This window comes from Bactrocera neohumeralis, chromosome 3 (genome assembly GCF_024586455.1).
Source record: "Bactrocera neohumeralis isolate Rockhampton chromosome 3, APGP_CSIRO_Bneo_wtdbg2-racon-allhic-juicebox.fasta_v2, whole genome shotgun sequence".
Classification (NCBI taxonomy): Eukaryota; Metazoa; Arthropoda; class Insecta; order Diptera; family Tephritidae; genus Bactrocera; species Bactrocera neohumeralis.
Window position 1 is genome coordinate 47,149,105 of NC_065920.1, and position 27,904 is coordinate 47,177,008.

Here is a 27,904-nt window from a genome sequence, read left to right on the forward strand (position 1 = left end):
TACTGCGAACAACTGGACCGCTTGAAGCAGGCGATCGACCAGAAGCGTCCAGAATTGGCCAATAGGAAGGATGTAGTGTTCTACCAGGACATCTCCAGATCACACACTCGTTGATGACTCGTCAGAAGCTACGGGAGCTCGGACGGGAGGTTTTATTGAATCCACCATATAGCCCGGACATAGCGTCAAGTGATTACCACCTGTTCGTGGCCATGGCGAATGCCCTTGTTAGTGTAAAGTTAAACTCAAAAGAGGCTTGTAAAAAGTGGCTGCCCGGGTTCTCCGCAAATAAGGAGTGGGGCTTCTACGAGGGGGGTATTATGAAGACACCGTCTAGATGGAAACAGATTATCGAACGAAACGGCGCATATTTTAACTAAATCCGATCACTGTAACACTTTTTATAAAGCATTGAATACAGACCAAAAAAGCGGAAGGGATATTTTACCACCTTATATATTCGCTAATTGTCAACATGGGATACAACAACAACAATTTCGGGTTACTAAAATTGCTTTGGTAGTAGATTGCCTACCCGCTTAACGGCTCATTAAACTAAGTAATTATCCATAACGCTAAACAACTTGCGAGATTATTCCGTACGAAACTTCGCTGCCAAATAAATATTCTCAATAAATTGAGCTAAGAGTTTAGGGGCGAAAACTAAAAGTTTTCTATAGCCTCTACATTTGCTAAATTTGAGAAATAAAATTCCGCATATTTCAACCATTGCAAATTACTTAAAACTGGCATACGAAACGACCAAACAACGAGGAGTTCATATAGCATTTGCTGGCGACAGGTCGTGCAAAAATCAAAGAAGGCACTCTAATTATAACCGCAGTCGATCGATCCGACAGCGTGGCCTTCTTCTGCACTGCCACCAACTCGGAAGGCAGCGAAACTTGGGAAGTACAAATAGCCGTTACATCACAGCTCACTGCCAACAACTCAACAATATGAGCAAAACCGTTAACTTGGTGAGTTCCATAGCCAGGAGGCGAAAATTTAATTGAATATTCGCGAAATTTATTTGAAACGCACAAAAAACTCACTTCAATTTTGCACAATTAGCCTAATGATTGGCGTTTTTGTGTAGCTCTAACAGTAGATATGTGTTCTTTTCATTAGATTTGCAGCAATTCGGGTTTTCCAAAACAGAGTGTTCTTTGGCTGACGGATGGTCAGCCACTGCGTTCCGCAGCATGCGTCCGTCTCCTCTCCACAGAGCACATACACATTACGTCCATTACGAAGGAGGACAAAGACATGTATTAGTACATTGTGAAAAATGATTTGGAGTTGGCCCAAGCCACAGCCGAATTACAACTAGGAGGTGAGTGAAATGCTAATTATGGCAACTAATTGATTTTATTTCATAATTTTAATTAAGCTTTGTTTAAAAGTGTGAGCGCAATATTCAAACGGGGTGGGTCAAAAAGATAATTAAAGGATAAATAGGAAAACGTTGTAGAACCTTAGCACCAGTTTACTATTTATTTGTTATCATGAGTTGTAGCTGGTGGTAAAGAAGCTTACCGCCTCTACTCTTAACTTTTTACTTGGTTTAAATTAACGCGAAGTAGTTATAAAAATGGTTGCAGAACCAGATATTCCCAAACGAGGTAAGGATTTATGTCCCTCTATCTTAAAGGGACTTCCTAATGTTCATCAGCTTTTTCATTTCTCCGTATATTAGACGACAGTGGTGTTTAAGGTTGTTGATTTTACGAAAATCATGCAGGTTTCCCACCTTTACGCCATTCTCCACGATTCTACTTCTACATTTCTGCTTTCCTAGTACCTCACGTAGTTTATTAATTCGAAATTCTCTTTCAACCGAAAAAGTTCCATTTATTTGAAGCCTGCCTAGTATAGTAGAAAATGTTTGAAGAGATTTGGCGCTTCTTGGAAAAAACTTCGGTGCACACTCTATATTATACATATTTCAAGCACACCGATATATTTTGAAATAATATAAGTTATGTCTAAGATCCTTCTATAAATAGACTTCTATAAATAGAAGCTAATCTGCTTCCTGCTTCATAATGCGAACCTATTGAGCTTAAATTCTGTACAAATCTCTCTTCTTAACTTTAGAAACTTGGATCTAATACGTGTTTCAGGTTCTGATAGGTGTTGCATGTTTAGTTGTCTTTATTATCAGTATATATGAATTTAGGGGTGCCCTAAAGTTGATTGCATTTAACCCCATAATTAAATATACCGTGGTACATCCTCACAACTTGAAAGTACAGAGCGTTCAAAGTATAACCTGTTCTCGATGGCATTGCGCAACAACAGTTCATTAAAAAGATTAAAACAGGAAAAATAGAGAGAAACATTACTAACTCGATTTCTCACCTGACAATTAGGTTGCTCCACTGAAGACGAGGTGTCTGCACATTTTGTTACCACTACAAAATATTCAATTTTTGTATTCATAAATACAAATTTGTATGTAGTTATGTCTTAATGGGTGTTTTTTAGTCGTTTACTTTATGGATAAAACGCATCCTCAGATTGCGCAGCGAAGACGCTTTTGCTGCTGTGGTGCAGAGTATCGAAGAAGATTCAAATTAGTCCATACACAACAATTGGAGCTTTGCTCATCCACTCTATGGAAAATTTTTTGGAAGGATGTTGGGCTTATAAAATCCAACTTTTGTAAGAATTGAAGTCGAACGACTTGCGTAGCAAATTCGGTAAATAGATCCAAAACAAACTGGCCACCGATCCCGATATTTACCAAAATGTTTTGTTAGGCGACGAAGCTAACTTTTGATTAAATGGGTACGTTAATAAAGAAACTTGTCGCAATGAATAGATGGAATCATTGGTCCATATTTTTTAGAAAACTATTTTTAATGGTAAACGGAAATAATCAGTTCATAGAAGGAAACTTTTTGTGAACGCATTATCTCGTACACCATTGGACTATTTTTTGTGGAGTTATGTGAGATAGCTCTTTTACGCAGTTAAGTTCGTGACGATTGACCCGAAGATAATATTTGGAGCGTTCGTTGCTGACATATGACTCCACTTCTGCAAAAATTGGATATTTCGACAGCAATTTAATCGAGTCAGCCCCGAAAGTCACTTCTCAAAAACATTTTTAAAATCTAAAGCTGAAATCACAAAAAAAACACCTGTCTAAAAACACCCTTTACTGATAGTATGGTTAAAGAAGTATATGTGCATAGTGAAGCATGTCACCAGCAACTTTGAATATGGCATATTGAGGAGGTAGTAGTGGTGTTGCACCAACCGTTTAGCACTTTTATACACACACAATTTATAGTGAAGTGAGCTTTTCTCTCCTAGTGATGGACAAGAGTTATGGTAAAAGCATTAGAAACCACTGTTGGTTCCACACACTTGTGGTGATGTATTGCAGCATAGAAATGCATGAAATGTTTTATTTCGAACTTAATTGTATAGTCTGAAAAGACGGTGTTTTGACTGAAACTTCTAAGAGAACGACAGTAAGCCTTCTAAGTTGTATATCCCAGTACTTTCAGATATCCTGTAGAGCTATCGCATACGTTACTCCAAAATAAAGACTAAGAAGTTAAAAACTCTGGTACTAGTGAACGATTTAGGTTTTCTTTATCAGTCACCCTTCTATCTTTTTTTATACCCTGAGTCGGTTATCTTAAGTTTGTCATGAGGTTAGTAATACCTAGAAGCAAGAAATTGGACAAGCAATCGTGCAATTTCCGAACAAATTATTCAAATCGGATCACTACAATCTTTACCTGTCATTCAATCTAAATGATCGGAATCCACTGCTTGTATGTAAAACATTTACATTCGACGAGAAATCTTCGCGAAGTTTAGCATTTACTACAGAGTATAATAGTTTTGTCGACCAACGTCAGCTTTAGTTTTGTTACCTTTTATTCGTGTCTGAATAAATGGATCGAAAATATTCCTCAGCTATTTCGGAACGTTAGAAGCAGCGCATCTATCATATTTGATGCCTTTGCCAGATCGGTCGATTCTTTCTGAAGAATCACGCATTGTGAATGAGTTATAGCCTTGACAGACGGCAGCGTTAATCCGGATTAACTGCGCACTTAATCACATCCAAATTTGTAGGTGACAGACGGCAGCTATGCGAGTTTGAAACTCTCATAAACAGCTCATTGTCCTTTTTATAATATTTTCAATGAAAATTGATAGAAGATAAACATTACGGTCGTTAGCCAAACCATTTTTTATTACAAAAGCATATCAACACATTATTTTTAAAACTGCATCATAACATAGAAGTTTTATTGATATTATATTGAGAATTTGATAAACAGCTGTCAGGGTTGCTTGTATTTCATTCACAATAGATGAAAATCGACCAACGGCTTTATTTTTAACAATTTGCCAATAAAATCTGACAAACTCCTAAAATTTTGAGAGTTATTTTTGGATTCAGCAACGGAGTTAGCTGTGGTAACTCCTGAATTAATCCCGAAAAATGCAATTAATCTGGTTTAACGCTGCCGTCTGTCAATGCTATTAGACATAATATATCACATATCCAAAAAACCCAATTATAAATTCTAATTTGCAGACGGCTGCGATTAGTACCGTAACTTTTCCCGCTGTTACTTTATTTTTTTAACTACTAATTTTTGTTAGAGCTTTGATGATCAACGAAAATTTTACTGCAAATTGGATAACTGCATCATGCTGTTGAACCCATCTTGTTTCACATAACTGTACATATAAGTTGTTCGTGAAGTATTTTTCCTAATGCGGTCGAACGCTTGGGGTGTTCTTGAAAAATTTTTCCACCTCTCTTATGTGCAGTACCATAGTCGATTAATCGTATTTTAATAGATTTTAATATATTATATGCCTAGGTGAAGCATAGAAAAAAACGCCGTAAAAATGCAGAATGTTTTAGCTATCAGCTGTTGGCTTTTCCATGTTGGAAATCTTGGAGGATATATCCCGGAGTATGTATCATTCGAACAGATCATAGATGGAGCTGAATCCAGCATATATTTCAAGTTCTCTATCAATACGAGACGCTTCAATTTAACACTTTGAGTTACATATCTGATTGGATTTATTAACAATTTAATCTGCATACTTTGCTACAATTTGTAACTTAAGTGGTATATTAGCATTATTTATTATATTCAAGAATGGAGACAGTATTTTTTTTTTGTTTCTGAAAAAATGGCAAATTTCTGGACTATAAAAAGTATTCGATTTCTCCCTCTGAACCGCCACTACCCAAATACCGAGATGGTATGGCTTTATACAATCTGGTGTTAAAATGGGCGTGGCACCAGCTCACTTTTAGGTAAATTTAACCGGGACTTCCAACAGATTGCAACCAACTTCTATACTTAACATTCTACAAACATTATTATTTTACACACTGCGGAAATGAGCGAAGTTACCCCCACTTCCATATAACGCAATTTTAAATTCCATCTGTTTCTTTCCTTTCTAGTGAATGCCATCTTATTACCATAAATTGTTCGAACCTAACAAAAACTATTCTAGCGCCTAGGATACGAATATTTGGAACCCCGTACCTATAGCTTTCTTTTGACCGAAAATATCGGATACATAACTGAAATTAAGTTAGACCGTTTCCTGATAATAGTTAAGGGGGTATTCTGGTCTAGCAGCATGAATTTCAGGTAATTTTTAAAGTGTCATAAAAAAAAGGCAATTCATATTTTTAGTATTCATTTTTTTATTAGTTATTTGTTAATTTTAGAAGAGTACAGAAAAAAATTAAAAACTAAAAAAAATTTCAAAAATTATGAGCTGCCGAAGTGGGGGGTCTCTAAAAATTTCCACGTGACCATACCCATGATTTCAACCCTCCTAGTTATCTGAAACCAAAAAAAAAAAGATTATTAATCTAGAATAATGTCGGAATGGCCGGAACTACGGAAAAGTGGGAAAAAATTTTTTCACAAAATGGCGACTGCCTGAAAAAAAAAGTTTTTTTGGATCACTTTTTCTGACGATTTTCGAATTTTTTAAAAATAATAAAAATTAGGGAAAATTCGGGTGTCACCGAACATTTTAACTTTCGCATGATAAAGGCTCAGTATCCGTTTTATTGGAAGAATGTGAACCGATTTCACCCATATTTCGTACAAGTCATCAGGGTGTTAAAAATATAATATGTATATATCGGTGAAGTGGGCGACGCCACGCCCATTTTCAATTTTTAAAAAAAAAATGCCATTTCTTCCGTAAAACGTTTTTTGTTAAAAATTTGGGAACTCAGTCATAGTGCAAGCCTATAAAAACTCTATAAAATTTCAAGTAAATCGGTCTAGTCAGCACCTGAGAAATCGTGGGTATCGTTCCGAAAAAGTCAGTTTTGAGAAAACGCGTTTAAAGTTTTAGAGACGAAACTATAGCTAAGTCAACCAAAGTCTACAGAGTCGCCAGGCATTTCCGTCAAAAACAAAATCGGATAATAACCACGCCCATCTCCCATACAAAGGTTTTGTTGAAAATCACTAAAAATGCGTTAACCGACTAACAAAAAACGTCAGAAACACTAAATTTTACGGAAGAAATAGCAGAAGGAAGCTGCACCCAGGCTTTTTTTTTTTAAATTGAAAATGGGCGTGGCGTCGCCCACTTATAGACCAAAAAAAATCATTTTTCAAAATCCTATACAAGAAAACACCCTGATGATATGTACAAAATATGGGTGAAATCGGTTCACAACCACGCCTTCTTCCTATATAACGCTATTTTGAATTCCATCTGATGCCTTCTCTGTATAATATGTACATTAGGAACCAATGATGATAGCGGAATAAAACTTTACACAAATACGGTATTTGAAAAATATGTAAATGACTAATAATGAAATCTCGATTATCACTTAATCATGCGAGAGTATAAAATGTTCGGTGACACCCGAACTTTGCCCTTCCTTACTTGTTGTGTTTAAAATGAATAAAAGTGGGAGAAAACTTGACCTGGCCCCCATATAACATCCAGTTGACTTATACGTTTTGCACCGTAAGATATTTCCTTTGCTTTGATTCTTGTAAGTTGCAAGACTGCAAGACTTATGTCTTCCTTACTTGTTAATGCTATAGATTGTTGTTGTTGACAGTTTCGTTGTTGCTGTAGTTGCTGGTGGCTACTAGGCCAAGCGACGAACATGGGTTTTGCATAAAACGCATTTCGATGTTATGCACGAGAGGATACGCAAATTAAAATCATTTGAAGTCTCCAATGCATGCATCTTAAAATGTACGCCCAGCAACCTTCTGCTCACCGGAATAATAAGACATATGTTTGCCTGTCTAGTCTCCTCTTGTCGTCTGCATTAGTTACGCTGCAATGTTACTTTGGTGCTTTGCGTCCACGCACTTTTGGTACTCGTTACGGCAACAAAAGTGGTTGACAGCTTGAAAACTGCAACTGGAAAGATTATCAATTATATTGTTGTGGTTGCAGTTGACGGTTCCATTGTAGTTTTAGTCTTATTATACATATATGTCAAGATATATACCATCAACACAACACAAAAATATTGAAACCCTAGCCTTGGCCTTGAAAAATACGTTCTATTACTTTGAGAATAATAATCAACTAAAACATATTAGAATTCTAATTCTAGCAAAATATTGCCAGAAAGAAGCAACCTTGTTTAATATTGAACTTGTGCCGATTTCATAGATGGCGAGTGTAAGTATATGAAGGTTATGTTGATGTAAAAACTAGAAAAGAAAGCAAGTATTTTCCAATATGGATACCACAGTCAGACTTTTCTTATAATTAAACGCTGTAAGAATCCGACAGTTAAAGGTCAGATTGTTATATAGAAATTACATATACATATATAAATAGGCAAGTACATGTATCGGACCTCGTCTTCTTCTCTTCAAATTAATAAGTAAACGCATACTCGTGCTGTATTCACAAGATACAAGAAGAAAGATAGCAGATGGAGTATCACAGTGTATAGACAACGATATACTTGTATGTCTAAGTCCAACAGGGTATGTTCTCCTGCTTACAAGAAAGTTTGGGAAAACATGAACTTGGGCCATCGTGTTAGCGGATATTCTTCTAATTAAGAAGAAAAAAGTGTTTAGTTAAGCGTAAGTGTGCTGCAAGTAACAGCTTACTACAGTATTGATAGCTTATAATTGTGATTTCTAATAAAAGTGCTATACTTTTTTTCGTCAAATGTGGTCAAACATACAACGAATGAATTATACAACAATGAATGTTGGCGTCTGAGCAATTTTTGGTCGTCAGTCAATTTGTGAGGAACAAACCGCGCACACACCTTTCGTGAGCCAAATGTTCGGTCAAATACGATAAATCGATGTTTTGGAGATGTTCAATTCCATTTTCATGAATTTCTATTATGATTTCGACTAACTTTTGATGAACTCACGCACAGTTTCGATGGAATTTCCGGTGATCACGGATTTTGATTGATCGTCATGTCCTCACGACCACTTTGAAATCGTTGAAACCACTGGCGCACTCTGCTACGGGATAGGCAATCATCGCCATTAACTTGTTTTATCAATTGAAAAGTTTCAGCAAAAGTTTTACCAATTTTAAAACAAAATTCAATGTTGGCTCTTTGTTTGAAGCTCATTTTCGCACCGATAACACAAACATACCGACACTTAAAACGCAATAACTTCACTTCCAATCAATGAAATGTCATAAATTCTCACTGTACAATCGATAAAGATAGCAGATTCTAACGCACCAGTCGACATATAGATGGCGCCACCAGGGGGCGGTTAATTCAAAAAGTCCTGTTTACTTTGGAAATTTTCTTATATGTTGACATGAACATAAGTTGACTGAAACACACGAAACACATTCATTACAGAACGTGAATTTTCAAATTAAATGGAATGATTGGTAAACGTTGTTCAAGCGTAAGTCTTTCTTTGATGAAATGACAAAAAATACTGAGCAACAATAACATACAACTTGACACGAATCGCGAGTTGTCTGTCAAAACAAGGCTATTGAAATAATTAATGTATCTCTACATGGATCACCCGTTGTATACCTGTATCCTTCTAGCGATTTATACACTTATTTGAAACAATTGAACCCTCTAAATTAAAATAATTTCTCTCATTTAAATCATTTTCAACATTAACCCCTGAGTCAGCATTTGTTTTTTATACTCGATAGCTAGTTTTAAAACTTTAATACCTGACTTGGCATTTCCTCACAGAACGACCGGCTCATGATTGGACAATATGTCATAATGTTTGGTGATGTTATAAGCCAAGTCAATATAAGTATCTGCGGTAAAGCAAGAGGATGGTGGAGAATACGAGTGCAAAGCAATATCGCGGGCAGGTGAAGCATCGCATTCTGCACGCTTAAACATCTGCGGTGAGTGGAGCTAATATAAATACAAACATTCATACACATAAATATTAATATAATACATATGACACCCCTAGAGTGATTGACAGGACGTTAAAATACTTGAAAATTTTTAAAAATGAACTTCACGTTTTTCGCTGAAATTCATATTTTTTATTTGTTTGCTTATCTTTTTTCCACACACCCAAAAGGTTATTCAAATATGTATATAATATATTATTTTTTTTACTCACAGACAAGCCATATGAGCGTATGATGCCGAAACCATCTGAAGTTGTGGGAAAGACCTTTTTTCTCAAATGCCCTGTGGCAGGATATCCAATCGACAGCATCATCATAGAGAAAGGTAAGCGTGCATGTAAGTTCATATTTATTAATTTGCAAGCGCGCATACAAATATGCACATAACATTCATATGAACTTTGCTGTCAGCACAGCGTTTGTAACGTCGCACATAGGAGCATTTACCCTCAAAAACCGGACAAAATTGAAAATTACAAACTTCAGCGATGGTACTCAAAATTGATTTTTTTGGTACCTAAATAACCGTTCTACAATGAACCTATTAAATGAATGACCTTCAGGCCTCTATATTATCACACAAGTAGTCGGAACCTAGACTTCGTTCAGAACGCACCTGCTTATTCGCGAAACTCTCCATTGTTCTCAAAATTGCAACTGGGTTTTTTATTGCGTGAACGGAATTCTTGAAAATATTTTTTATGGATTCAGGACAACATAGTATGTATTTAATATTAATGATATATAAATAATTTAGTTAATGTAATATTATGTTTTTTTGTGGAAAACAATGAATCATTAAAAAACATAATTTTTTTTTTTTAATTTTTTAGAAATTAGTGTTTTTGGTATAGTGTGAGGCGAGGTCGAGCTATGAATTATTTTTTTTTAGTAAACTACAGGGTTTCTACGTAACATATAAGTTTAAATATTTTCCCCGTCTTTCCCCCCTTTAAAAACAGCGCGTTGAAAGAAGTTGGTCAGTTGCATAAAATGAGTACTGCTTTATTTATTTTTTACTCGCAACAAAGTTGCTAAGGAGAGTATTATAGTTTTGTTCACATAACGGTTGTTTGTAAGTCCTAAAACTGGTGGGCAAAATCGGCCCAATGCCACGCCCACAAAATGGCGGAAACCGAAAACCTATAAAGTGTCATAACTAAGCCAAAAATAAAGATTTTGAAATTTGGCACAAAGGATCGCATTAGGGAGGGGCATATTTGGACGTTTTTTTGGCAACAAAAAGTTTGGGCGTGGCCCCGCCCCCTACTAAGTTTTTTGTACATATCTCGGAAACTACTGATAGCTATGTCAACCAACCTCTACAGAGTCGTTTCCTTCAGGCATTCCCATATACAGTTTAAAAATGGAAGAAATCGGATAATAACCTCGCCCACCTCCCATACAAAGGTTATGTTGAAAATATAAAAGTGCGTTAACCGACTAACAAAAAAACGTCAGAAACACTAAATTTTACGGAAGAAATAGCAAAAGGAAGCTGCACCCAGGCCTTTTTTAAAAATTGAAAATGGGCGTGGCATCGCCCACTTATGGACCAAAAACCATATCTCGGAACTACTATACCGGTTTCAATGAAATTCGGTATATAATATTTTCTTAGCACCCTGATGACATGTACAAAATATGGGTGAAATCGGTTCACAACCACGCCTTCTTCCAATATAACGCTATTTCGAATTCCATCTGATGCCTTTTCTGTATAATATATAAATACATTAGGAACCAATGATGATAGCGGAATAAAACTTTACAAAAATACGGTATTTGAAAAATATGTAAATGACTGATACTGAAATCTCGATTATCACTTTATCATGCGAGAGTATAAAATGCTCGGTGACACCCGAACTTAGCCCTTCCTTACTTGTTTTTAATTGAATAGTGAAATCCTGCTTAATTATTCTATACGAGTGGTATATAAATGGTATAAGAGGGCTCTATGGGAGCCGGTGTGAAATTGGACAATAGGCGTGGCACCGCCCACTTTCTGGAGAAATCCCATATCTCGGGACCCGAATGACCGATTTCGACAAAATTTGGAACATAATATTATTTCCATTTTCCTGTGTCACTCTGTGAAAATGAGCGAAATCGGACTACAACCACGCCTACTTCCCATATAACACAATTTAAAATTCAATTTGATTCTTTCACTTTCCAGTACACAAATAGAGAATTAGTTAATATAACGGAATAAAATTTTGCGGTAATAATTCCCTTAAAGTAGGCTACCTTTTGACCAATAATTGTCTAAATCCAACCAAAACTGTTCAAGCCCCTAGGTACCGAATATGTGAACCCGATACCAATAGTTGACTTTTGGCCGAAAACATTGTTCAATGTGTGAGATATGAAATTGAAATTCACACAGAATCCCTTTGTGACAATAGTATTTCATTGTGTCAAAAATGGGTTGAATCGGGTCAATACTTTCCTGAGCCCCCATATACCTAATATAAAGATTTTAGAACTTCTAGGTCACTTTATGTTGGATATATCCGCCAATACTTGAATCAAGTCTCAATGAAAATTGCAGAACATGTTTTATTCATAACAGTGTATCTTTGCGCCTAAAATAGATACAATTGCGCGAAAACTTGTATGTAAGGTACCTAAATGAAACCGAGGGAACATTTTTTTGAGTATGTGGCATATATGTAGTAAGTGGGATGAGCAAAAATAGATAAAATCTGGTCGGCACTACCCCCTTCTCAAATATATTCAATAGGAAATGTTCGGTTGCACCCGATCTTAGTCCTTCCATACTTGCTTTATTTTAATATATTGCATTATTATATTTAATCATGCATTTTTATTCATTTTCATTCATAAAAGCACTTTAAATAATTTTGTACGGTTTTTGAGACCAAATGCTCCTATGTGCGTCGGTCGGTTTCAAATTTTCTTTCTGCGAGCATTTCCGCTCTACGAGTTTATTGCATATTGTATAGAGTACGAATGTTGCATGCAGCATGTGGCAAGTTATGCTTTTGGGATTTGCATGTTTAGTTGGAACGCATCTGCTCACATTGGGGTGATCCTTAAATACAATTTAAACAAATATTCACTCGTAATCAGCAGTACATACGGAAGACACCTTCAAGCTTAATCAGAGCTTGTTTGTTCTATTGCCGCGAAAACAGTGATTGTTTGTTCTATTTGCTTTTACAGTGCTATCCACTGGTTCCTATAAATTAGGCTAGGTTAGCTGGCTGATCCCTTAAGATGGTAACAGACCAACTGCTATGTAAAGTCCGTTGTAAATCCAGATTAAAAAATCATTTAATTGGATTTCAGCTATCGGCAAGTTGCCTTGAACTTGACTCGTATCATTTCAATTTCGTATGTCAAAATATATGAGATACGCGGCGTTTTAGAATTGATCTGGGAAATGTGTAACATTCGAGAAGGAAGTGCAGCGGCTGATGCAACTGATATCTATGTATTGTAGTGAGACCCTTGAACTAGCAAGTTCATTAGTGTTGCAGTTTCATCCAAACCAGTCAAATCACGTATTAACCCGATACCACATACAAGGGGCTTAGAAATCTCTTCTCTATATTTGAGCACACGGTCACCTAAGTCAGAGCTAATACCCTATAAAGGGTGTGGATAGTCAAAACTCTAAATAAAACTACGATCCGGAACAGTAGATCTAAAGCTCCTACCACCTCTGCTTGGAAGATCCTGCAGTGATCAGGAAACCTAAACTGGAGTTTCTAGAAAGCTTCCGACATTGTACTACTTCACAACCATACAAAAGCTGCGAAAAACATTATTGGCATGACTATGATTTCATAAAGCCAAACAACTACCTTTGGTTAGAACCCCCACCTTTTAGCCTTAGGTAGTTAACACATTCCTTCCATTGATGATAGATGTCCATCCAGAGTTTTCTTAACTTCTTATGGAATAATTCGGTCTTGCTATTGGATCGTTCACTAAGTAATCTCGTTTCATTTAAGGTAGTGCAATTTATTCAGATAAATTAACAAGATTAATATTTCAATTGCTGAAGATGTCAAGGTACCCTTGATTTGGCCAAGAATTTTCACTCAAGCATTAGAACTTCGTCATCTGCAAAGATAATCACTCGGCAGCCGGCTTAAACTTTTCCCGAATACCATTGACAACTATATGGAGTATGAGGTGCCTCTACTCACATTCCACACATTGCCCCATTCCCCACCGATTCTTTATTGCAATGAAGTTTCAAACTGAGAAGATAAGCTCGGATTAAGTTAAGCTAATATCGAGGAAGATTCTCGCTGCAAACTGCATTTACAATATGCATCAAGTACCCTTGGAAGGCCGTTGTTTGGTATTCTACCTCTTAAAAGTAGATCAGTTAATCTCTCTAACGTTTTCTATAGAGGATACAATGATGGGTCTGATCAATAGGTATAGAAGATATAGAATCTCTTGCCGGATTTCTGGATGCCAGACACATATCTTTATAGTAAAGATAAATACTTCGAATTAATTTCGAATTTTGGATTTTATATAAGCCAACCACAGTGGTCACTTGTTCGAAATCATTTTAAAAACGTAGTGCCAAACTCTTATCTTTATAGTAAAGATAAATATAGTACTTCGACACAATATTAAATCATATGCGCTTTATTTCCTCTTGAAGACCACATGTGTAAAAAAAACACGCTATAAAACTTTAAGAGTTTCGAACTAGAACCGTTTGAAGTCTTCCACTCACCAGAAGCCAATTGACACTTAATCTATATATATAAAAGAAAGTTGTTGTTAGTTACACCATTTATAACTTAAGAACAGCTGAACCGATTTGGCTGAAGATTGGTAAGGACATAGGATACCTTTTATCTCTTTATGTCAAAGTTCAATACAACTCATAAATACAAAAATTATTTTAAATCATAAGCATTTGTTCAAAATTCATGTTTGTAGAAAATATATGCGCACAATTTTAAACAGAGTTTTCTCAAAAATAATACAATTGCTAAATATTTGGAATAGAAGAAAAGAACTATACGCAGTGAAATAGATTATAACTGGCTCAGTATTCAGTCGTTGAGTATGTATTATATCACGTGCATCCCAAAAGACTGATATCATAACCTTTCCAGCCACCTTTTTTCGGTTTTCCACGCCTGAGAACGGGTTCATCATGTGCAGTCCACACGAATGATTGTCGGTTGGACTCCAGTGGGAAATGATGGAGCTATATTTCTATCACTGACGAAAAATTTCGGCTTTATTCAGATAAGAGAGCACTTAAACACTTCTCAGAATCAGTTATTCGTTGTTTTTGTTGGATTATGAACTTGCGAGGCACCTACTTTGCTCATTTCGCCTGTTTCCAGCTTAGCAAATATCTTTTCAACGGTGGATTTCCCTGAGCCCATATTAAACAGTATTTTCCTCAAAAAAACAATGCTTTATTAACACACGAAATGCTTTATTATCCATTTTTTTTTTGTAAACTAACACAAGTTGCTTCACAAAAATGCTATATCTCATTAACTAATAGTTATAATCCAACTAATAGAAAACATATAGATGGTAGTTGTAGTATTATCTATGTATCAGCCACAGTGAAGCGTGGACGGGTCCTCTAGTATCTTATAAAACTAGTGTAACTGTTGTGACTTACCTTTAAAGTTACTATTTGTCATGTCAATCTTTGTGATTGATGCCACTTAACAATTATAAAGACTTTTTCATAAAACAAACCACCCTAATGCTTCTTTAAAATCAAAAAATTCACGTAATTGTTTTGTTTTCATTACGCTACTCACTCACACATGTAAGTGCACATTTCCATTGCAGATGGCGTCAGATTGTCAACGAATATATGACAGCGTGCTCGGAATGACACCCTACTCATCGAGAATGTGCAACGCACCGCCGATCAGGGAACCAACAATTGCATAGCCCGCAACAAGCACAACTATACGGCGCAACGGACGGTGGAGACGAAAGTTTTGGGTGAGTTAAAGTTGAAGTTGAGGTTGCAGTTGATGCGGCGAAATGTTCGTTGGTAACACTTCCAGTGGTGTTTGAAAGTTGTATGTAAAATAATACAAAATAAGCTACGAAAACACACAATAAAACCCGCAAGTGGTAAACACTGCTCGTTGTAAACCGCCGAATTTAATTGTTGTTGGTTTTACGTATTCGGAAAAGTTATTGCGAAATAACTTATGTTTAGCATAACTAAATTTGAGAATATATTCTGAGATTAGTGGCCAGAGTTTAAGAACTTAGAAGCCGTTAAGGTTGAACTTTTAATTGGTGTTTAAATGAGTTAAGCATCCACCCACTCTACCCGGAAAAAACTTGCACACACTAATAAAGCACTGCTTAATACACGATATCTGATGACACCATACTAATATATTACCACTCAACACAACTCACCACACTTCTACATCATTCAACGCACTCAACAAAAGGATGGGCAAAAAGAAAAGCGGACACAATTCGTCGCCCTCTCATCGCTAATACGCATTCGCTTTCATACGTACATCTCGCTTCTCTACCACGATTATACAAGTCACCCACGATCCGCGTCAACTTGATCGTCAGCACCGACCCGTTTCCGGAATTTGAGTGTCACCGCCTTACTTTCAATATTCATTTCTAATTAATTTGTGACATATAAATTTATTTACTTAAATAAAATTGTTTAAAAAAACCAAGTGGATATTTTTGTTTAATTTATGCAGTGGTACATGCTCCACAATATACTGAGTACAAAATTATATACAATTGGATTTAGCTACAAATAATTTTCAATCATTTATTTGCGGTTTTTTTATCAATAAAATTTTTCTTTTAAGATTTGAATGTTGTAATAATTGTGGATTAAGTCTCCATCAGCTGCACAACTTTTAATTTTATTATATCTTTTGTTCACTTATACAAAAAAGGATTTCTAAAGTGTTTCCAGAATGTGCCATATTGAGTTTGGCACGAAGTTTGTAAAAGTCAAACAACGTCGGATACACTGCAAAGAAAAGAATCGTATATCTAAATGATTCGCGTGAAATTCTCCGATCAAAAGTAAGTTTTCGTATGGATATTTTTCGATTTGATAAAGTAGATTATAGTCCGAGGCAACACTATAATTTTCGAAAAAATTTAGAGCGGACAACTACGGAATCATTACCGTCTTCACCATAAGGGCACACGGGGTCAAATTTTTGTCGGGCATATTACACTTTTTTCACAAATCAGTAATCTTATCAGAGGGCCCCGAAGGACCGACAATTTCTCTGACACATTTTTGTCGGGCATATTACACTTTTTTCACAAATCAGTAATCTTATCAGAGGGTATATTTCCGAACGCATCCTACCTAATTTACTAAGTACACCATCTACCCACGCAATCACTCCGATTCTAAAGTCAAGCTGCACCGTGTAAACAAGGTCTAACATAAATGTCGACATTGTCTATACTTTCAGTGAGTGAGTGGCGTTATTTTGTTTCGTTTGATACTGAGATCAATAAACTCTGGATTATTTATCCAAGGTTTGATATTGAAAATTGAGTAAAATAGACAGAAGTTTTGATTTGTTCGTTTAAACATTATTTCATTATGTCGAAAAGAACATATTTAAGTGGTTCACAAAAAAGAAAAAAAGTTACAGCTCAAAAAGAAATAACGGAAAAATTTCAAAAGCTCACTTCGTTTTTTACGGTTGAAGAAACAAATAAGGCGAGGGATTATTTATTCTCATCACCGCAAGACAAAAGTACCTCTGAATGTCACCAGGAAAGAGGGGTTACATGTGACGAAAATGACAAACATACTTTAGATGCTGAACCATCGACTTCAAGCCACTGTGAATTAATAACTGCAAGCTTAGAGAATGTATCTGCGTCTCTTGACCCTGGTACTTACTCTGACGGCATTTTACCGGAAGAAGTTCGTGATATTTGGATTCGAAAAGGACCAGAGTTTATCCAAAATATAAATAGTGACTTCTCTGAAACTTCTACAAGTTTTCCAGATTCAAAGGGTAAAACGAAAACTAGATACTTAATCAAAAACATTTTTATTCGTAAATTGACGAGTGGTGAGTCTTTATAAAGAAAATGGCTCCTTTATTCACCAGCAAAGAAATATGTATACTGTTATTGCTGCCGTCTATTTAATACCACTACTGGTACTGGATATAATTTAAGTTCTCCTAATAGGTCTTGCTTTTCGTGGCGTTAATGAGACATTAGGATCGCAAAATAATGGGAATTATTTGGGATGCTTAGAACTGATTAGTGAATTTGATCCTTTTCTTGCTGATCACATACAAAACTGCGGAAATCGTGGAAAAGGAAGTACATCATATTTATCGGCAAATATTTGTAATGAATTTATTAATTTAATGGGACAGCAAGTTTTGAAAACCATTGTCAAAGAACTTAAATCAGCAAAGTACTGTTCTGATAGCGTAGATTCTACGCCAGATCTGTCCCACGTTGACCAACTAACTTTCATAGTTAGATACGTAAAAGACGGGCAGCCTATTGAGAGATTTATGCAATTTTTGCCGATGGATAAACATAATGCGCAATATAATGGTATCTGCTATTTTAAACTTTTTTGTAAGCCTTGATATTCCTATAAAACATTGTCGCGGGCAGAGCTATGACAATGCATCAAATATGTCTGGAAAGTACTCCGGTGTTCAGACAAGAATAAAAGAAATTTGCGAATTTGCGATTTACGTTCCATGTGCGGCACATTCGCTAAATTTAGTGGCTGTTGAGTGTGTTACTGAAGCGGTATCATTCTTTCAATTTGTACAAAACTTGTTCAATTTTTTCTCGGCTTCGACAAAACTATGGAAAATTTTGACAGATCATTTAGGAGCAAATAGAGTCCTAAAGTCTCTTTCGGAAACTAGATGGTCTGCACGTACCAATGCTATTAATGCTTTGCAAAATGGTTATTTAAATAATTCTGAAGCATTGCCTTCAATCGCAAGTGACACCAATCAACCAGGATACACTAGAAAGGAAGCCCAAAGCCTAGAAAAAAATGGGAAAATTTGAGACCGATCTTCTAACGGAAATATGGAATGATCTCTTAGGAATTATGAATAAAACAAGTCTAAGTTTACAGAATAGCAGCCTGACCATGGACGTTGTAACGAAATGTTATGTCAATATTGCACGCAATAATTTTGATAAGTACGAAAAAAATCCATTTACTGACTACAAAGTTACATTTGAAAGAAAAAAAATTCGCAGTACAAACATCACTTTTTTTGAAGGATCATCAGAAACTGCACAGTTCAGAGGCAAGGATAAGTTTCGTGTAGATGCTTTCGTTCCCATAATTGACACATTAAATACACATTTAAAAAAACGCTCCGCAGCATACCAAGGTATTTATAGTTTTATAGTTTTCTTTGTCAGTTAACAACAATTGAATCTGGCGACTTGATAAAAAAAATGCAGAGAATTTTCAGAATTTTATCATGAAGACATTAATGCAGATGAGCTCAAAACAGAATGTTTTCATTTAAGCTAATATTTAAAAAATACAGTAAAGTAATCAGCGGATTTAAATATCTCAAACTTACATAACCTGATAAAATCAGATGAATTGGAAGAAACTTTCCAAACGTAGAAATTGCTACTAGAATATTCCTTTTTACTTTCAAAAAGGGCCCCAAATTCTTGTGTGGCCAAGGGCCGCAGCTTGGTTTAAGACGGCTCTGTATGGAATGGTACACAAACTGATCGATAAAAAAATAATACCTTCTTATAATTTACAAAATGCATCTGTGCGAGCATAACAGCCCACTGAAGCCGATATTAATATTCCTTTTTGTTTTATCTAAGAAAGAATCCAGGTTTTTGTCCCAATGAATTATGCTGTCTTGTTCCATATGTTTTGCATCTATCAAAGCAGCAATTCTGACGTAAATTTTAAGTTACGGGAACAACATCTGAAGAAATCTATCTATATTTGGCAAGCTAGCTTCACGGCTTGTTGGTTTGAGACAACGTTGCAATCTTCGAAAATATTTTTTTAGTTCGAGTCACCGATCAAAGTTCTTGTGACCTTTTGTAAAGTAATATTTGAGTAAATATTGAAATAACTTGATGAAACTTGATAGGTGCGTTCCTTAGAAAAAAATATGAGTTCATATATTGGCGTACTCAGACCAATACCACGCCCACAAAACGTCATTAACCGAAAGCTTATAAAGTGTGAGAACTAAGCACTAAATTAAGATATAAAACTCTAATTTGACACAAAGGATCGCAGTAGCAAGGAGCACCTGTGGGCAAAAAAGTTTAAGAAAGTGAGCGTGGACCCGCCCACTAATAAGTTTAATGTATATATCTCCTTTACTACTTAAACTACAATAAAACATTCACTCACTCTAATAAGTTTATTGTACATATCTCTTAAAACCCTAAAGCGCTAACAACCAAATTCATCTAGCGCAAATATTAAAAGAATTCTTTTCGGCAGTGCGAAAACAGATGAAAGCGGATGGTAACCGCGCTCAATCCCCCATATAACGGTACCTCCAAAATGGCAAGATGGGGCTTAAATGGAGTCGGGGCCAAAAGTCGAATATGGGCGTGGTATCGCCACTTTTAGGTGTAAACACATCCGCCCAACTGATTAAATTCGGTACATGATATCTTATTAATATTTCTACACCACAGTAAGAAAATTAGTAAAATCGGACTACAGCCACGCCTACTTCTCATACAACACAATTTTAAATTCCATTTGATTTTTTCACTTTCCTTTCAAATCAAGAAACAACTAATATAACGGGATAAAACATAGCATGAATAATGCCTTTGCAGTATGCCACTCTATGACTAAAAATTGTTTAAATGGAACCAAAACTGGAAGTGAACCCTATAATTGAATATTACCGAAAATATCGGTAAGTGTGCGAGATATATAATTTAAATTTGGAGAGCATCCTATCCTGGCAGTAGTATCTCTGTGTATCAAAAAGCGTTGAGTCAGGTCAATACTTCGCTTCTTCTTAATAAAATTGAGAGAAAGTGTTTTTCTTATTACGATACATATTTGTGCTTAGAATGTTTAAATCGGTCGCCCTAGCTTCCGTAAAAGTATAACTAACAAGTCTTACGCACCTGATGGTACTTCCCTAGCTTTAATCCTTGCAAGTTTCAAGAGTATGATATGTTCGGTTATACCCTTACTTGGTTTTTATTATCACCAAGTATATTTTTTATAAAAAAAAAATAATTTGCATTGGTAAAAAGATTTTTTTATTTAAATCAAATTAAACTTAATCCATTCCGTACCTTTTATGGTTTCAAATTATAGGTATATTTATAAATATCTTCATTTATTCTGCAATTTTTAACAAAGTTACGTAAAATTGATTGTCCTAAGCGTCTTTATATAACTTTGGTCACACTCTCTCTCAACTGAAGCCACACAATGCAGTTCTAAATGTTTTTGCTTACGTCATCTCTATTATGACAAGTGGTATTGAAAAGTAAACAAATAACATGAAAATATTTTGAAAGGTATTGACTATTTTTTAACACCACATTTTAGCGGCGATTTATCATATGCACATTTTAATAACAATTAATTAAGCCGATAGTAATTGCACAAAACTATGAAAGTTAAAAAAATAAAATAATAAAAAAATTTAAAAAATTTAAAAAAGGTGGAACAAAAATAATAATATTAAACTGAATTTGCACGCTACTCACAATAACGAATTTTTTTAACTCGTGACTCGTAAAAAATATTTTCGCATTTAAACTTTACGTTATTTCAGTTAACTATAAAAACGCATTTTTTTTCCAATCTTGCTAAAAATATAATGCGCTAGCACATACATACACACATACAGTTGTTACACTGAAATGAAAAGAATACGGGAAAATTTGATGCAGTTTAGCGGTGCTGAAATGAAAAAACACACAGCACACACACACACTCTCATACAGCACTCACACACTAAAACTATTTTAATTGTTCACCTACGTTTTTCCATTTTGCTCTGCTACTCTACTTATTCTTCTTTAAATTTTTCCACTTTATTCATAATTTTCACTGCTGCTGTACCTGTATTTTTTACCGTTATCCCTTTGTCCTACCTCTGTGTGTTTGCATTTGCTGCGCATTTTGTTATTGTTATTGCTTAAATTTTCCCTTTATTAGCCTGCATACGAAATTTTTTTCATTCACTGTGCACATACAAAGATAAACACACACACACACATACAGACAGAACAATGTTTTCGAATAACATTGCGTTCGCTTTGACATATCGCTCTGGAGAGGAATTGATGAAATGTGAATATGCAATGATAAATGTTAATTAAGACTTTTTACGCGTACTCACACACATTCACGCAACTATGATATTCATAAATAAAATAACAACAAATAAAAACGTTCTGAGCAAATAAATTAAGTTCAAAAGCTAACATCAATATGAAGCTATAAAAACACCGCACTTTTACTGCACATCAAACCGCTATAAAATTCCTATCGTCAGCCGGTAATGATTGCTTAAATGTTTTCACAAGCTTCTTATAGTTACATACGCACAAACACATTAGCACTTGGATGAACAAATGCAAGTTAATGACAGCCTCCGCATAGCAACCTTACCAAAACTGTAAATAAAATTGAATCTTTGCATTCTGCAATTACATTGTCTCAAAAATTAAAAATCTTAATTAACGTTTTTGATTATTTAAGAATTCGATATGCTTTTTCCGTGCTGTCGCTCGCCCTCATAAGAAGGCATAACAATGATAATTGTAACGTAAACAGAACGCTTAAAGTTCTGCCGAAATATGCTGAAACAGCTCATTTTGTAATTGACACTTTCTTTGTTCTGGATTCAATCACTAGCTGATGCTTACACTTCAGCTTTAACTTTAAGTAAATAAGACCAAAATGTATAAATATTAGTATCTTGGAAATAAAGATTTGATTTGTAACTGGCAATCCACTAGAACATCAAAAGGGAGGTCTTTCATCCGAGGCTTGTTGTTCCTTTTCATTGGGAGTATTTTTTACGTGCACCAGCGCACAACCCTATGTGGGGGATGTTTCGCCTTCTCACTTTAGCGCGCCTTCGAACGGATGTTCTTATGCTACCCACAGGATACTTGGTCAAAGACAGGAAGTTGTGAGCTGCTTGAGCCATGTGTAAAAGAATCGTTTCTGGCCACTCCCAAGTGAATGGCTATCAGAGAACTTTCCTCACTTGCGTGAACTTCTACACATGACTCCATCCTCCAAAACTAAGACGGCTGTGTAAACTGACGTTGAACAACACGAAAAGCTCAGTCAGGATCGGGAAGGACCTCTTCGAGCCGTTCGATACCAAACGAGGTTTCTGACAAGGCGACTCCCTATCGTGCGACTTCTTCAATCTGCTTCTGGAGAAAATAATTCGAGCTGCAGAACTGAATAGAGAAGGTACCATCTTGTATAAGAGTGTACAGCTTCTGGCGTATGCCGATGATATTGATATCATCGGCCTCAACACCCGCGCCGTTAGTTCTGCTTTCTCCAGGCTGGACAAGGAAGCACAGAAAATGGGTCTGGCAGTGAACGAGGGCAAGACGAAATATCTCCTGTTATCAGACAAACAATCGTCGCACTCGCGACTTGGCTCTCACGTCACTGTTGACAGTCATAACTTTGAAGTTGTAGATAATTTCGTCTATTTAGGAACCAGCATTAACACCACCAATAATGTCAGCCTGGAAATCCAACGCAGGATTGCTCTTGCCAACAGGTGCTACTTCGGACTGAGTAGGCAATTGAAAAGTAAAGTCCTCTCTCGACGAACAAAAGCCAAACTCTATAAGTCGCTCATAATTATATAATGCAGAGGCTTGAACGATGGCAGCAACAGATGAGTCGGCGTTACGAGTTTTCGAGAGAAAATTCTGCGAAAGATTTATGGTCCTTTGCGCATTGGCCACGGCGAATATCGCATTCGATGGAACGATGAGCTGTACGAGATATACGACGACATTGACATAGTTCAGCGAATTAAAGACAGCGGCTACGCTGGCTATGTCATGTTGTCCGGATGGACGAAAACACTCCAGCTCTGAAAGTATTCGACGCAGTACCCGCCGGGGGAAGCAGAGGAAGAGGAAGACATCCACTCCGTTGGAAGTACCAAGTGGAGAAGACCTGGTTTCGCTTGGAATATCCAATTGGCGCCACGCAGCGGAAAGTAGAAACGACTGGCGCGCTGTTGTTAACTCGGCTATAATCGCATAAGCGGTGTCTACGCCAATTAAAAACAAGGAGTAGAAGAAGAAGAATCCACTAGAACCACACGCATTCTCTTTTCATCCGCGATATAAAATATATATTTTTTTAAACTCCCTCGTCGCGGGAATTAATTGCATACCTTCGGTATTGCAGCTTTGCATTCGTATGCAATTCCGATCGAAGTTATTATTTCTTACGTTGGCTGCACCCACAGCTTTATGTTTTGATTCCGAAAAACCTAAAAAGGCAAAAACAATACTTCTTCACATCATCGTTTTAATTAATTCACATTTCTTTGTTCTTGGTTTTTTGATCGCTAACACTCACACTTAACTTCGTCTTTAACGAAGGTTGTTAGATAAGAGATCACTAACATAAGTTATCTGATCAGTTTTATGTCCGGTAATATTAGGTCATAATAATACTCAACGATTACCCTCCTCCCGCCCAACCAACGCGAGGGGCGCAATCCGCGAACGAGTGGAATTAGCCGAGTCATGAAAGGCAAGAGAGTTTTAAGCGTTACGATCTTAAGCTGCTCAGCTACAAAAACAAAAATTTCAACAGCCAAAACAAAAGAATTAGATTAAAGTAAGTTTATTATTTTCAAATGTTACTTATTAAGAGTAGATTAAATAGTTTTTTTAATGGTAAAGAGTGAGTCTGTTAGATCAAATGTGCTGGAATGAGAATTGAAATCATGACATATACGGCGGAATGGTTCGTTTAACTCAAAATTCGTAATAGAAAGTTTTAAAAGTAAGGGTCTAAACTGCCTGGTAGAGCGAACGGGAACATTAAAATTAATATCAGATAAGAGAGATGGGCTACAGACTGACCCATTCATGAGTTTTACAAGAAATATATTATACCAAGTATCTCCCTACGACTAGCGAGTGTCGGGAGATTTATAAGTTTTAGACGGTTAGTGTAAGAGGGTTTTAAGGCAAAAAGTAAAAATTGTTTTTGAACGGATTCAAACTTATCTGAGTGGACTTGGTAACTAGGGTACCAAACCACAGAAGCATACTCTAATAAGGGCCTTACCAAAGATGTAAAAAGAATTTTTATGGTAAGCGGAACTCTAAATTCTTTAGACCAACGAATAACAAAACTAAGAGCTTCTTTAGCTTTAAAAACCGTGGAAGATTCATAAAGATTAAAATTGAGTTTGGGGTCCATAGTTACTCCCAGATCAACAAAACTGCATACTTGCTCCAACCTAAAGTTTTGTATTCCGTATGAAGTAGGATCTACAGATCTACGTGAAAAGCACATCGTTTTACATTTTTTAAGGTTCAATGGCATGTCATTTCTAACACATCAAGAAACTAGGTTGCTTAAGTCTGCTTGAAACTGACATCTTTCGCTGCCATGAGAGAATATATTTCAGGTTTAATCACTGAGGTTAGTTCGCAGATGGATTTTCAAAAGCAGTCTTTGTGAAGAAAACTTCTATAGTTCTGACTCAAGCATCACAAAAGCCTCTTGCACTCAACACATCCATATATGGGAATTAAGTAGCTCACCTAGATGTTTGGAGACATGAGGTCGACGGTGTTTTTGTTTTGAGTTTACTAAAGTGAGAAACAGAAAAAGGTGTAGATTGCAGTCTCTTCTTTCCTAGTTTTGGACACCTTACTATCACAATTGTTTTCGGCTTTCGATCAGATATTAGCTGGGAAACTCATAACGATTTCAGTGTTATCTATTTCTTAGTAGATGAAATTCTACTCTATTCGATTTGTTATTAAACTAAACTACTATTATTAAAATACTTGTACTCACAGTTCTAGATCGAAACTCTAATCGTGAATTTTTGTTAAATATTGCAACATTAAGTAAGCATTTTTCTATCAGCACATCAGATTGGAAACATTACTTACGGTTCTTGAAGTAGCATGCAAAGAGGTGGTTAGAGTCATATTGCGCCTCTCCTCTGGCGACTTCTTCCTAACCACATCTTCCTCACAGGTATGATGCCAGAAAAGGAGAAAAGACTACGAGAACTGTAAGGGTTGCGAAGTTTTCAGACATTTTTATTTAGATATTCAGTTTCCAATAGCAACTTTTCAGCCAAACTTCTTTCGGCTGTGTCGACGGGTGCTATGAGCAAAACAGCCTTAAGTGCCGTATTAACACTTTAGCATAACCTGTCCTCCGCCTCAACTATCTTTTCATTGCCCCTTCCATAGTGCACTTGCACTTGATCAACACGCCCGCTTGCTTGAAAGTTTATGCAAAAGATCTGCATGCAGCACACGCACCACGAATTTTGCACAACATTAAGCACCTTATAACTCACCAACAAACACCGCAAACGTTCACCATACATACCCAGCGCACTTTAAGATGTCACTTCTACTGCATTTGCATCCACTTTTTATCTAAATATTTACTGTTTGAATTTCAGCAAAGCATATGAGCCAGCTCTCTTAAATAACTATTAAAATCACGTCCGCTGCAATGCACAATTTACTTCTAAACTCCAGCGTTCTCTCTTCTCTTCTCTTTCTGCTTTTTTCTTTTTTTCTTCCTCCGTTTTTGGTATCCACCATTCATGGTGTGTGCACATCACGATTTGCATTTTGCACCATTTTGCATTTCAGAATTTCTGCACTTCTGCATCTGCATCAGTATTGTACATTCGTGACCCGACGTCGTGGGGTGACGCTCAAACGGCGCTCACCGCACAGTTGTGTTTTTGTCAACAAAGCCAATGCTTAAACGTCCGATATGCGCGCCGACTGCCGTTGACAGTCAACAATCGACCATTATTTCTTCAACCATAAGTACCTATAGATATATACATACAACAAAGTGAAAGGTGAATTTTTTCCATTTCGTGTCCTTCAAAGTAATCCCCTCCCGCTACAATACACTTATTCTAACGAATTTTCCGGTCATCATACCACTTGGAAAGAAACTACATACATTTTAAATTTAATTAAATTAGGCGCATAGTCTTGTGTTTGAGAAAAAACCATATTTGTTTCACTTGTACTTAAGATAATTATGCAATTGACATCGCTCAAATAAAACTAAAATGCTAGTAAAAATTTGCAAACAACCTTCTGATTGTCTCCACGGACAGTATTTAATTCAGTGTACAAAATGTTGTGACCAAATACCTGCATAGCCTAAACTAACCGTTGTCCCAAGCTTTTTTATGCTTTTCCTGAAAGTCAAGTCTAGTTAACAGTTAACAACTTAGATGTTTCGGGTTACACCTTTTATAATGCACTCTTTGAATTCTCAGTCTGCAAAAAATTACTATGCGTTATGTTGTTATAATTTTAAAATCACTTTCTATTGTCCTATGTAACAATCCAGATCGGACGAAAAGGTTATATAGGGCACATTTAAAATGCCAAATAATTAATTGGCTTAAACAGTAGCCTTAAAAATATTTAAATTATTTCTGGGACTTCAGCAAAGAAAATTCTAAGACTTGTTGTTATAGGAGATACCTAAGTATTCTTCAGTATGTAGTATGTAAATAGCTTCAGATCTATTTAGATTTGGAATTCGATGGGTCGCAGGAGAGATACCTGCATATATTAATACATGTACTTATAAGTACATGTAGTTAGAGATGCACCTTTTGGTTTTGAATTTAAAAAACATACAAAATGAAGTCCGACTACATTTCGAAAAAAAACTCATCATATTTAATGTAAACTATTTTACTAGTTAGTTTCTCTTCTCTTTTTATCGTTGAAGAAGAAATAACCCAAATTTTTGTCTGCATTATTTTTTTAATATCCCAACTTTTTCTCTCTATCTCTTACAGTTATGGTATGAAAACTATTTTCCACGATTATTTAAGTCGTTAAAATGTGACCAATTATATACCGCTAACCGACTCAAGAAGCATGGAGTATGGATGAGTTTTGAGGAAGTGGCCGTCGCATCCACAAACTTAACGAAGGCGACAATTTCATCATCATGGCGCACATGAACCAAAACACAGGAGTTGTGGAATTTTAAAAACCCGGTCGGTGGCAATAAAGTTGGTTTGCAAAATTCGCAAGGATAAAATAACTTTATGCTGAAGTAGAAACTTTGAAAATGATACCGACAACTGAGTTCAGTTCCCTGCCAATGAACTGGTCTCTCTAAGTTCTTTTTTGTAGTTTGTAACGGAAGAAATAAAATGTATAAATTTAAATGCAAGTGTTAATTATTTTTTACTCGGTAAGTAAATCAGTAGGATCTACATGATATGTATATCCAAAA

General features: G+C 36.0%; 1 long non-coding RNA gene across 1 annotated transcript; it reads left to right on the forward strand.

Annotated features, from left to right (window-relative positions):
* The first annotated feature begins 9,857 nt into the window (after positions 1 to 9,857).
* LOC126752724 (uncharacterized) lies at positions 9,858 to 27,836 on the forward strand. Its single transcript, XR_007666023.1, has 3 exons — positions 9,858 to 10,113; positions 15,217 to 15,375; positions 27,459 to 27,836. It is a non-coding gene; the product is annotated as an uncharacterized LOC126752724 (long non-coding RNA).
* The last annotated feature ends 68 nt before the right edge of the window (positions 27,837 to 27,904 follow it).